Consider the following 10,522-nt stretch of genomic DNA (forward strand, 5'->3'; position numbering starts at 1 on the left):
TGTTCTCTCCCTTCTTTACTCTGCTATCCATTTTCCTTACATATGCATCCTGCCAATAAGGGAGAAACAAGAAAAACAAGGTAAAGTTAGTAACAAGTGGAGAATAAAGGAGAAATGAAAGAAAAGATATGCATATCTGAAAACTCAGCTACAAAAGTCATTATGATTCAGTTTTGAGTCTCCTGGCAGCATAGGCAAAAAGTAACACACAAGAGACTATAAAATTTTGATTATCTAACAAAAAAAAAATCACTTAGATAAGAGACTTTTTTGCCCCAATCCATAAGCCCAGCATTTCTTTTTTTTTTTTTTTTTTTTTTTTTTTTTTTTTTTGAGACGGAGTCTCGCTCTGCCACCCAGGCTGGAGTGCAGTGGCCGGATCTCAGCTCACTGCAAGCTCCGCCTCCCGGGTTCACGCCATTCTCCTGCCTCAGCCTCCCGAGTAGCTGGGACTACAGGCGCCTGCCACCTCGCCCGGCTAGTTTTTTGTAGTTTTTAGTAGAGACGGGGTTTCACAGTGTCAGCCAGGATGGTCTCGATCTCCTGACCTCGTGATCCGCCCGTCTCGGCCTCCCAAAGTGCTGGGATTACAGGCTTGAGCCACCGCGCCTGGCCTAAGCCCAGCATTTCTTAATGTGTTTATTTTAGGGAATCCAAGCCTAATTAATGATTGGAGACTTCAAGAGCAATTTCTAGAATAATAAAGAAATATTCATCATCTGAACTTAGAACTTTACATTAAAAATGTGGTCAACAGCTTAGCATTCTCTAGAATGAAACTGTCATACAGTTCATGGTTATGTCAGCTTTTTAAAGCAACTTTAATAGATTTCCAATGACTTCAGAACCACAACCTTGAATTTTACAAATGTCTACATGGGCTCAGTAGAAATAAGACCAATTATATACCCTGTACAAATGGCCTGTGTCACGTCTCTCTCAGCAGCAGCAGCATTTGTATAAAACAAAACCTTAGCAAAAATGTCAACACACTGCTTGCCTCCCAGCTCCAATATATGTCCTTTCACAAGCAAACTGCCATGGGCTTTCACTAATGAAAAATTGGTTTGTTTTTAGAAAACTTCCTCATTATCAGCTAATATAACAGAAATGACCAGGAAGAACATGATTTAATACGAATTAAATGTGAATACAACTCAGAAGCTTTCTTCTTGTTGAATTAGATAATCAGAACTATTAAACAGTATTTCAAAATGCTTTTCATAATCCTGGGACCATTAATGTCATGTTCAAATCACTGTGGATTTTTGTTGTTGTTGTTGCTTTTACTATTCATAGGGATACAATGAGTCATTGGCACATTTCCAGTGCAAGATGCATTTGAATAATACATGACATGCCCTTTAGCTAGCATCATGATGCCAGATTTAAAACAAGGTAAGAAGTTTCCTCCATGTACACTTGCAGTGTTCAGCTGTTCATAATCTATAGCGTTAACAATTTATCATCAAACCCAGTGACTTGCTGCCAACTTATCAAAGTGGCCACTGGATGCATATGATCAAGTCTGAGCATCTGGCTCTCCTCTGTTCCTGACATTAGCACAGACAACAGAATCAGTGGACTATTGAATGCAATTACAGTAAGCGAGACAGACAATAAAGATTGATGGCGCCTTCTCTTTTTATCACACACAAAACTAGTGGGGGTTAAAGCTTTGCCTTGAGCTGCCTTCATTTAACAATGATTGAAAATATGCAATTGTGTTGGTAAAACACTGTAGCCTGTACCACTTCATTTACTGGACACATTATCAAATTAAATGAAAAGTGAACTGCCAAAAGCAACAGTTATTATATATTAATGATGAATATTTACTTAGCATTGTTCACAAATCATACAGAGAACAGAATCCTTCTTGTTATCTTCTTTGCAGGTTACAGTTGAGTAGGTTTAACATTTCTATGTTTACGTTAAGTCTTCTGTCTACAAATCTCTAAATACAGACTTGCACGATTGGTTTTGTGACTATCCATGTGATTACAATGTGTAATTAATAAAATGCTCTAGTTGTAGATGAATCCTAATTGTTAAAGAAGAGCTTTTCCCCGCTTTATAACAATTCTCATTCTTGTAGCCACTTTAGAAGTCAGAGAAACTTAACCAGGGTTGTGCTGTGACCCAAAGGTTAGAAACTCCAACTTTATTGAGCTTCTAAAATATGGAATGGAAAGAAGACTCTCAAGATACATACAAGCCACAAATGTATACTTTATATTTTTCTCCAAAGAATATTGCTTTCGTAGACATAAGGGGATATGACAGTTCACCTATAATTTGACCTACAAAGTAAGAAATACTTAAGGTGCAGAAGGCAAAATGAGACAGCATAGAACTATTGAGTAGACAAGGGAAATAGATCCTATTCCACAGTTCATAAAAGAGGAAATTGCATTCTAAGCAAATATCAATAGATCTGAAAATACAAAAATAAGCGTCTCACTGAGAAGTGGACAAACATCTGGTGTGCATTCCAGTATGTCAGAAAGACATGATAGCAGCAGGCCTGATTATTCCAAGTGATGTGGATTAATACGAGGTTCTTTTTAAAATACACACATCTGGCCCTTCCTTTCTATGGATAGATACTGGAAAAGAAAGTGCTGATATATGAAATGTAATTATGTCTCTTTTACAAGAGCTCAACAAGAAAAGGTAAAAGAAAACAAGAAGCAGAGAATCAGTCATGAGGTTTCTAAACCCACCCCACTGGTTATTCTGTAAACAATTAAATATATACTAGGAAGTGATGGTGTTAGGAATGAGTGCATTGACCATATACAGTTAAAATAAACAACAGTGCGAGGTGTAGGAAGTACAGCAAGTGTGAAAAACCCACCAAAGTAATAGCATCATCACAGGAGGCTAAATATCTGGTAGTTAAAAAGGAGTGCTGAATCAGCCTTCATAAAATGTAAAGGAAACAATTATATTCTCTAAAATTTACCTTCAAGCAAAATCTAATTGAAATCACTCTTTCTAGGTCCATGTTAGAATTCAAATTCTAAGGTCCATGTTGCCTTTAAATCCTTTGGAGACGTGTCACCTTTGCCAATATTCTCAAACCCAACTAACCCCCAGACTTGTCTCAGGAGTTTCTTAATATGAAGATCCCTGGGTCCCAAGAATATCTGGTAAGTAAAATACGAAAGAACAGAAAGAAAACCTATCATGTACAAGCCACTGTCCAAGATCCCATCTTTCTATCCATGCATATCTTGATACAAAATTTCTCAAGTCAGTAATATTTTCAGTAATGTTTTTTGGGAGGTCACTGTAAAAATTTTAAATGAAGACAAAATATATGCTTATGGCAAAAGATTAACACGCTACATTTCATTACATGTAGAAACATGAAAGAACGCTCCTGCCACCCCCTCAATAGCTGTACCATGGAGATAATTACTTTCAAAAGTAGATGGGTCCTTATAGTAGCTCTATGTATGCATTGGTTTATTTATAAGTGTGCATATTTTACATAATAAAAATTAGACTGCCATGCTATTTTGTTTTGTTTTGTTTTTGAGACAGGGTTTTACTTTGTTACCCAAGATGAAGTGTAGTAGCACAATCTTGGCTCACTGCAACATCAACCTCCCAGGTTTAAGCTATTCCCACCTCACACCCTCTCCTCCCCAAGCAGCTGGGACTACAGGCGCATGCCACTATGCCTGGAAAATTTTTGTATTTTTTGTAGAGACAGGGTTTGGTCATGTTACCCAGGCTGGACTCAAACTCCTGAGGTCAAGCGATCCACCTGCCTCGGCCTCCCACAGTGCTGAAATTCCAGGCTTGAGCCACCACACCCAGCCAGTTGCCACGCCTGGTAGAGTTTTTCTTTTCACTTTATATCATACTGATTTCTATCTAAATCTATTTAAAACTATCTATTTTTATTATTATTTGTAATGGCTATATAGTATTTCATAGTTTATATTATGGAATTTTATTATGATTTATATCATAATTATTTTAGCCTTTGCCTTGCTTTTAATATTTTTCCTACTTATTAGTTAGCTTTATTAAAAGAGAGAGCAATGTTTCCACAGAGATTCTCACACTTTATCTTCATTTATACACAAGTGTTTTTGCAGTATAGATTCCTAGAAATGAATTTCTGTATCAAAGATCAGTGCATTTTAAATTGTAATAGATAATGAAAAACTGCCATTCCAAAAGGCTGTATCATTTTCTACTCTCACCTACAAACAGTATAAGAGGACCCATTTCTTCACAACTCATGGATGCTAAATATTTTTCATAAAGTTTTACCAATCCAATGTATTAAAAATGGTTATCTCATTTTAAATTTTCATTTTTTGCTTCATTTCAAACGGTTATTAGCCATTCTTATTTCTTCTATTAATTGCTCATTCATATCATTCATATCCTACACTCATTTTTCTGTTGTGTGATTTATCTTCTTATTACTTTCTGAAAACTCACTACTTGATGTTTAATTTGTATATAACGTAAACATGCAGGTTTTTGTCTGTTCTTTACAATGATCTTTCCCAACTCACAATTATAAAAAATCATCTGTGTTACCTGTTTATATTTTTATAGTTTTTAAAGTTTAGATTTTGAATATCTCTGGAATTTATTTTTATGTATAGTATGAAAATACGGTTTTTATAACTTCTCCAAGTGATTCTTGTTCCTGTTCAAGTATACCAGTTACTGTCATAGATTGCAATGCAGCCCAAATGCCTGCATTTGAAACCCAGCAATCCTTTTTTACTTCATTGTGCATCCTAAATGTGAGAAAACGTACTGTCTTATTGGGTTTTAGAAAATACTGAATGAGCTAAGACATATAAAGAGCCTAGATAGGAGTATCCTTTAGCCCAGAAAGCCATGATCACTGCATTCCATCCTGCACGACACAGCAAGACCTTGTCTCAAAAAAAAAAAAAATATATATATATATATATAATTAAATTAAAGCGTTTAGCATGGTGTCTCCCATGGAGATACCAATACACATCCGCGTTTTATATTAGCATTATTATTTTAATATAGCTTAAACATCTTGTTTTTTGTATTCAATTCAAATTGTAAGCCTGGATGACAAGGCGAAACCCCATCTCTACAAAAAAATACAAAAATTAGCCTGGCATAGTGGTGCACACCTGTAGTCCTGGATACTCAAAAGGCTGAAGAGGGAGGATGGCTCGAGCCTGGGAGGTTGAGGCTGCAGTGAGCTGAGACTGTGCCAATTGCACTCCAGCTTTCAAGACAGAGTGAGACCCTGTCTCATAAAAGAAAATAAAAAACAAACAAACAAAGTATACTGCTACTTCCCCAACTTCTCTCAAAATTCAAGGGCAGAGTCTTCATGTAGATTTTCATAGGATTTTATGGAGCCAAAGGCTCCTTAAGGAAATGCCACTTTAAAACAAAAGATACTTTTGTTTTCTTGGTCATCAGACTATTTTTAAAGTAGTTAAGTCCCAAAGGTTTTTTTTTTCTTCTTTTTTTTGAGACAGGGTCTCACTCTGTTGCCCAGGCTAGAGTACAGTGATACAATCATAGTTCACTGCAGCCTCAACCTGCCAGGCTCAAGCTATCCTCCCACCTCAGCCTCCTGAGGAGCTGGCAGTACACACATGTACCACCACACCCAGCAATTTTTTTTTTAAACTAGAGATGGCTTCTCGTTATGTTGCTCAGGCTGGTCTTGAACATGGGTTCACGTGATCCTCCTGCCTCAGCCTCTCAAAGTGCTGTATAGGCCTGAGCCATGGCACCTGGTCCTGAGAGTCTTAAAAGTGTTGGTTGATACAAGTCAATTGCAGTACATAGAGCCTTTTCAGTGTTACTGGCAATGTTTCACTTAATCAAAGAATGTGTTTGGTTCTTAACTACACATATTGAAAGGCTTATGGGTAACCTCTGTCTGACATCCCAGCTCTGAATATCCAGTGGTCCAATGTGCTTGGGCCTCCCAGGCTAGAAAGCCACTGTCTCCCGTGGACAAAGAGAGGGCCTGGTGACTGGTCCCTCTGCAAGACCACCGGGCACCTGCCAAGTCTGTCCATTCATGCTGCACAGGTTGAGTTTCTCCAGAGAAGAAACTGGGTTCCACAAGGTATCAGAAGACCCAGCCACTCACTCTTCTCCTCTGTTTTTCTAACTCTACTTATCAACCAAAGATCTTTCTTTTGGTTTGGTGAGACAGGAGATGACAATAAAGCCTGATTGTGCTTTATCTACACTTTGCGAGTCCAAGCCTCTGTCAAAGTCCACTTAAATAATTTTTAAAAAGAATCTGCTCCTAGCTCCACTTCTAAAAGCACGAAATAAGTCTGTAATCAAATGAAATTCAGAAAGGGTATTACATTTTGTCCAGCACCAGTGCACAACATAGAATTCTGTTAAGTGTCTGTGGTTATTATGGTTATTGGATAAATACTATTTACGGAGCACTTACTGTGATCCAGGGACCATGTTAAACACTTTACATGTATTATCTCAATTAATCCTCCCAGCAACCTTTTGAAAAGGTTCTTTTTATTATCCACAGTATACAGAGGAGAAATAGGAGGCAGAGTGTGGCTGAGTAACTTGCTAAGGTCAGAGAACATAGCGGAGCCGGTTTGAATTTAAAAGAAAAAAAATCAAGTAAGATTTGTTTTCTTAAATAAGCTTTCTATCTCTTTCCCCAAACTGTTCTTCTTGAAACAACAAAACACATCCACCTAGAATCATTGTAACAAATTACTTTCAGTCCAGTATTAATAAAAATGCAGAAGAGAAGGAAAGTGGGAAGAATAAATCTCTAAATAAGCAAGCAAAAACAAATTTAAAAATTAGAGTTCTACCAACTGTCTTGGAAAGTCTACTTGTTATGGTCTGAATTCTGTTCCCCTGAATTCATATGTTGAAGTCCTAAGCCCCAGTACCTCAGAATGTAACAGTATTGGGAGATAAGAGCTTTAAAGAGCTAATTAAGTTAAAATGAGATCTTTAGGATGCGCCCTAATCCAATGTGACTGCTGTCCTTAGAAGAAGATGAAATTTGTGCATAAAGGGGAATGACCATGTGAGAAACATAGCAAGAATATGGTCATCTGCAGAGCAAGGAAAGAGGCTTCAGAAGAAATCGATCATCCCAACACCTTGATTTCAGACTTCCAGCCTTCAGAACTGTGAGAAAATAAATCTCTGCATTTAAGCCACCTGGTCCATGGTATTTTTTCAGGCAGCCCAAGCAAACTAACATACACCAGTATTTTTATCAAAGAATTGGGGGAGCCGGAATGCGGGATTCACGGAGAGTTGCACTGTAACTCACAGCTTCTACACTGGCTACTAGTAATTTGCAAGAATTTTCTCACATAAAAGATAAAAGTGAGAGTCTAAAGGGTACAAAAATAATCTTGGAAATGGAAAAAATAACTATTTTCAGGTGAGCCTCTCCCACTTTTTGTAAACAGGAGCTTTTAAAATTACCTGTACAGAGGTAGCTATCTTCTGCTTGTGTGCTCTCTCTCTCTCCCTCTCCCTCTAACCCTCTCTTCTCCTGTTAACATTTCATTCAACAACCTTACATGTGACAGGCTTCATTCTCTCCACAGGTGGACAGGTATGCTGCTTAGGCTAAGAATACATTCAGTTATAGAGCAATGCATTAACTAGAGACATAGCATGACGTTCTAACCGACAAACTCCTTCACATGCAATTTGGCTTTGATATTGCCGAAGCGGGACAAGAAGCAAGACATCAACTAATTTCAGCTACTTGTGGCTTACCTACTCACATTATCTCACCACAACAATGGCTCCCCTTTTACCATCAGTCAACGGGCTAGGAGCAAAATCAGTGACCTGAGCTTGATCAGTCTCCCAATCACAGCCATGCTCCCCAGAAGCTGTGGGGTAAATGGCTTTATGCCAGAGTCAGCCCTCCCTCATGTCTGCTCAATAACCTTTCCTCGCTTTTGTTTGGATCTTAATGACCTCAACCCTTCACAAGAAGTTTGTCTCTTTTTTTTCTCCTCGACATGAACATAAAATGGCAGATAACCTACAGAAATAAATATAATTTAGATGTAAAATAAAATACATCTACTAGTGTGTGTATGCATGAGTGTGTGTCTCATTGGCATGCACCAGATTGTACTAAATGGCAGAAATTTCCCAAGGGAAGATAACCTCCAGATACTGCTACAAAGCTTTATTCCCCACACTCTGCAAATTATTTAATTTAAACACTGCTTGATATGACTCTCCTAGGAGAAGGGTGTTTTCTCAGGTCCATTGTTAATTTGCCAGTGTGTATATGCATGTGGGCCTATAGAACTGGCCTCGCAAATGCACACATTGCTAAGAGAATCTGAGCAAAAGCTTCAGATTGCATAACCGGGGGCTGCAAATTGCTGTCTAAAACTAAGAAAATGGTAAAATGCATATGAAATTCCTTCTTCTTTTTGGTAACGAAAAAATAGATAAAGGTTCAAGTATCCATCTCCCAGTGCCCACACACCCAGACACTTTCCATTTCCATGAGAAACAGGACTAAATATTTTTTCAAATAGTGCATGTGCATGTGCAGGTATATGCTGGCATGTGCACCACTGTTCATTTCTCACAGAAGAGAGTCATGTTTATTGATGCATTTTACTAAAGCAAGAGAAGCAACACAAAGATTAAAGAATCATTTCTCATCAGCATTGGATAGTCCTGTATCATGTGCCAGGGACATAATTTATAGCATTCTTTTAATCCTGCTTCTTCCACTTGCTTAGCTTTTACTGCTTTTCTATGACACAATCAGAAAAGAATACCTGGTAAAACAAAACCTTGAGTGTCCCATTATGAATTTTGCCGAATTTCGCCACAAAACTTCTTGCCTTTTTAAAGAATGTATGGGTCCCATTAAGGAATTCATGAATTTCTCTGCAGACAGAATTTCTTTACATACAGCTCCGCAGAAGGGCTAACCCTGTCACACATGCAACCTTGAACACACAGGGCCCACCTTAGAGATTGTCTTGTTACCTTGGCTAAATCCATTTAAAAGCAGCTAGGCATTAGACAATAATTTCAATATTAACTTACTCTTCTTGCTTCTTCATCAGAGCAAGCTAACAGGATGTGAGCGCCTTTCACCCTTCACCTCGTCTTCCTCTAGTTCTCTCCCTATGTGGTACCCTCCGCACTGTTAAGGTGACTGCCTTCCTCCTGCCAGCCTAGTTATTTATTGACATAAGCTTGCATTCTGGGGCATTATCAGCTTAATGCATAATTCAAAATCTCTTGCATGTGGCCTGCACTTTTGCCTTATCCCCTGCATCCTGAATGAAAGATAAGAGGAAGTATTTCCAAAGTGGGCACAGAGAAGGATTCCTGAACATTAACATTGCACCCCTAACTCCTCACAAAACTGCTTGCCTTGCAGCTTCCACACACCTTCACAAAGGCTTTGTACTGAGGAGAAAATAGTCCAAGAGATGGCCAAAACTTTATACCAAGTGGGGACCCAAGAACCTTTCAGATCAAGAGGTCTCTAAAGGTGGGAAAAAATCACAATTATTACCTTAAGCGTCACATCCTAGCGTGGCAGTCAGATGTTGTCAGCAAAGCGATAGTTTCAAACATCTGTAAGTCAAAACAAGAAAAATCAACTTTAGCATTTTTTTTCCCATGGGGCCAGGTAAGGTACATGTGTGTTGGAAGGGGAGAGAGGAGAGTGAATGGGAATATGGGCCAATGGAAAAGGCTTCTTAACATGTTGAAGGAAAGAAGAAGAATCCAATAAAAAGCCAAGAAGAGGACAAAAGGGAGAGAAAGAGAGTGAAATGTCAGGATGTAGATGAACTGGGGGAGAGGAAGGGAAGAAAGAGATATAGGCATTGGAGAAGAGCAGACTACAAGATCAACTGCATTTAGAAGGTTAATTCAGTCAGAACCAATTCAGTAAAAATGACCGGAATGCTTATTTTTTTTTCTCTACTTAATTGACTGCCTTCTGATTGTGTTGATTAAATTAACTAGCTTTTTTTTAAATGATGTGTGAAAAGAGAAAGTAAGTGGATAAGCCCACCTGCAAACACTCAGATCCAGGTAACCTGTATGCTCTGACTTGAACACATTAACAACTTGACTGACATAAACATGCACACACGCGTACGTATGCATGTGCATGTGTGTGGTAATGTTGATTTTGTCAAGAATTATCATCACTGTCCCCCAGAATTTTCACAAGCATGCTGTATACATGTATATATAATATATACACTGAGCTTTGCTTTCTATGATCCAAAGATTAATTATCTTTTTGGAAAGCAGTTTGTCCTCAATAGAGTAAGTATGCTGTATAAATGTATAAGCATCCTTTGTCAGCATGGCTTTTAAAATTCTAGCTCACTTCCCCCTAATACACCTAAAGTCAAGACATGATACTAAAAATCAGAAGGTCACCAATATCATTTGGACTTACTACTAAATACGGGATTCTAGTAGATGCTTTTTACATGCATTTTTTGAGTCTACCAAG

At 38.1% G+C, this 10,522-nt stretch overlaps 1 protein-coding gene across 2 annotated transcripts in view; it reads right to left on the reverse strand.

Annotated features, from left to right (window-relative positions):
• The window catches only part of LOC126933952 (uncharacterized), a 408,012-nt gene extending 398,069 nt beyond the window's left edge, over positions 1–9,943 (reverse strand). For both annotated transcript variants that reach the window (XR_007718781.1, XM_050754245.1), the window contains exon 1: positions 9,563–9,943. The gene's annotated coding sequence lies outside the window, so the exon portion shown is untranslated. The remainder of the gene's footprint in view (positions 1–9,562) is intronic.
• Positions 9,944–10,522: the final 579 nt, after the last annotated feature.

Source organism: Macaca thibetana, chromosome 13, assembly GCF_024542745.1.
Source record: "Macaca thibetana thibetana isolate TM-01 chromosome 13, ASM2454274v1, whole genome shotgun sequence".
Taxonomy (NCBI): Eukaryota; Metazoa; Chordata; class Mammalia; order Primates; family Cercopithecidae; genus Macaca; species Macaca thibetana.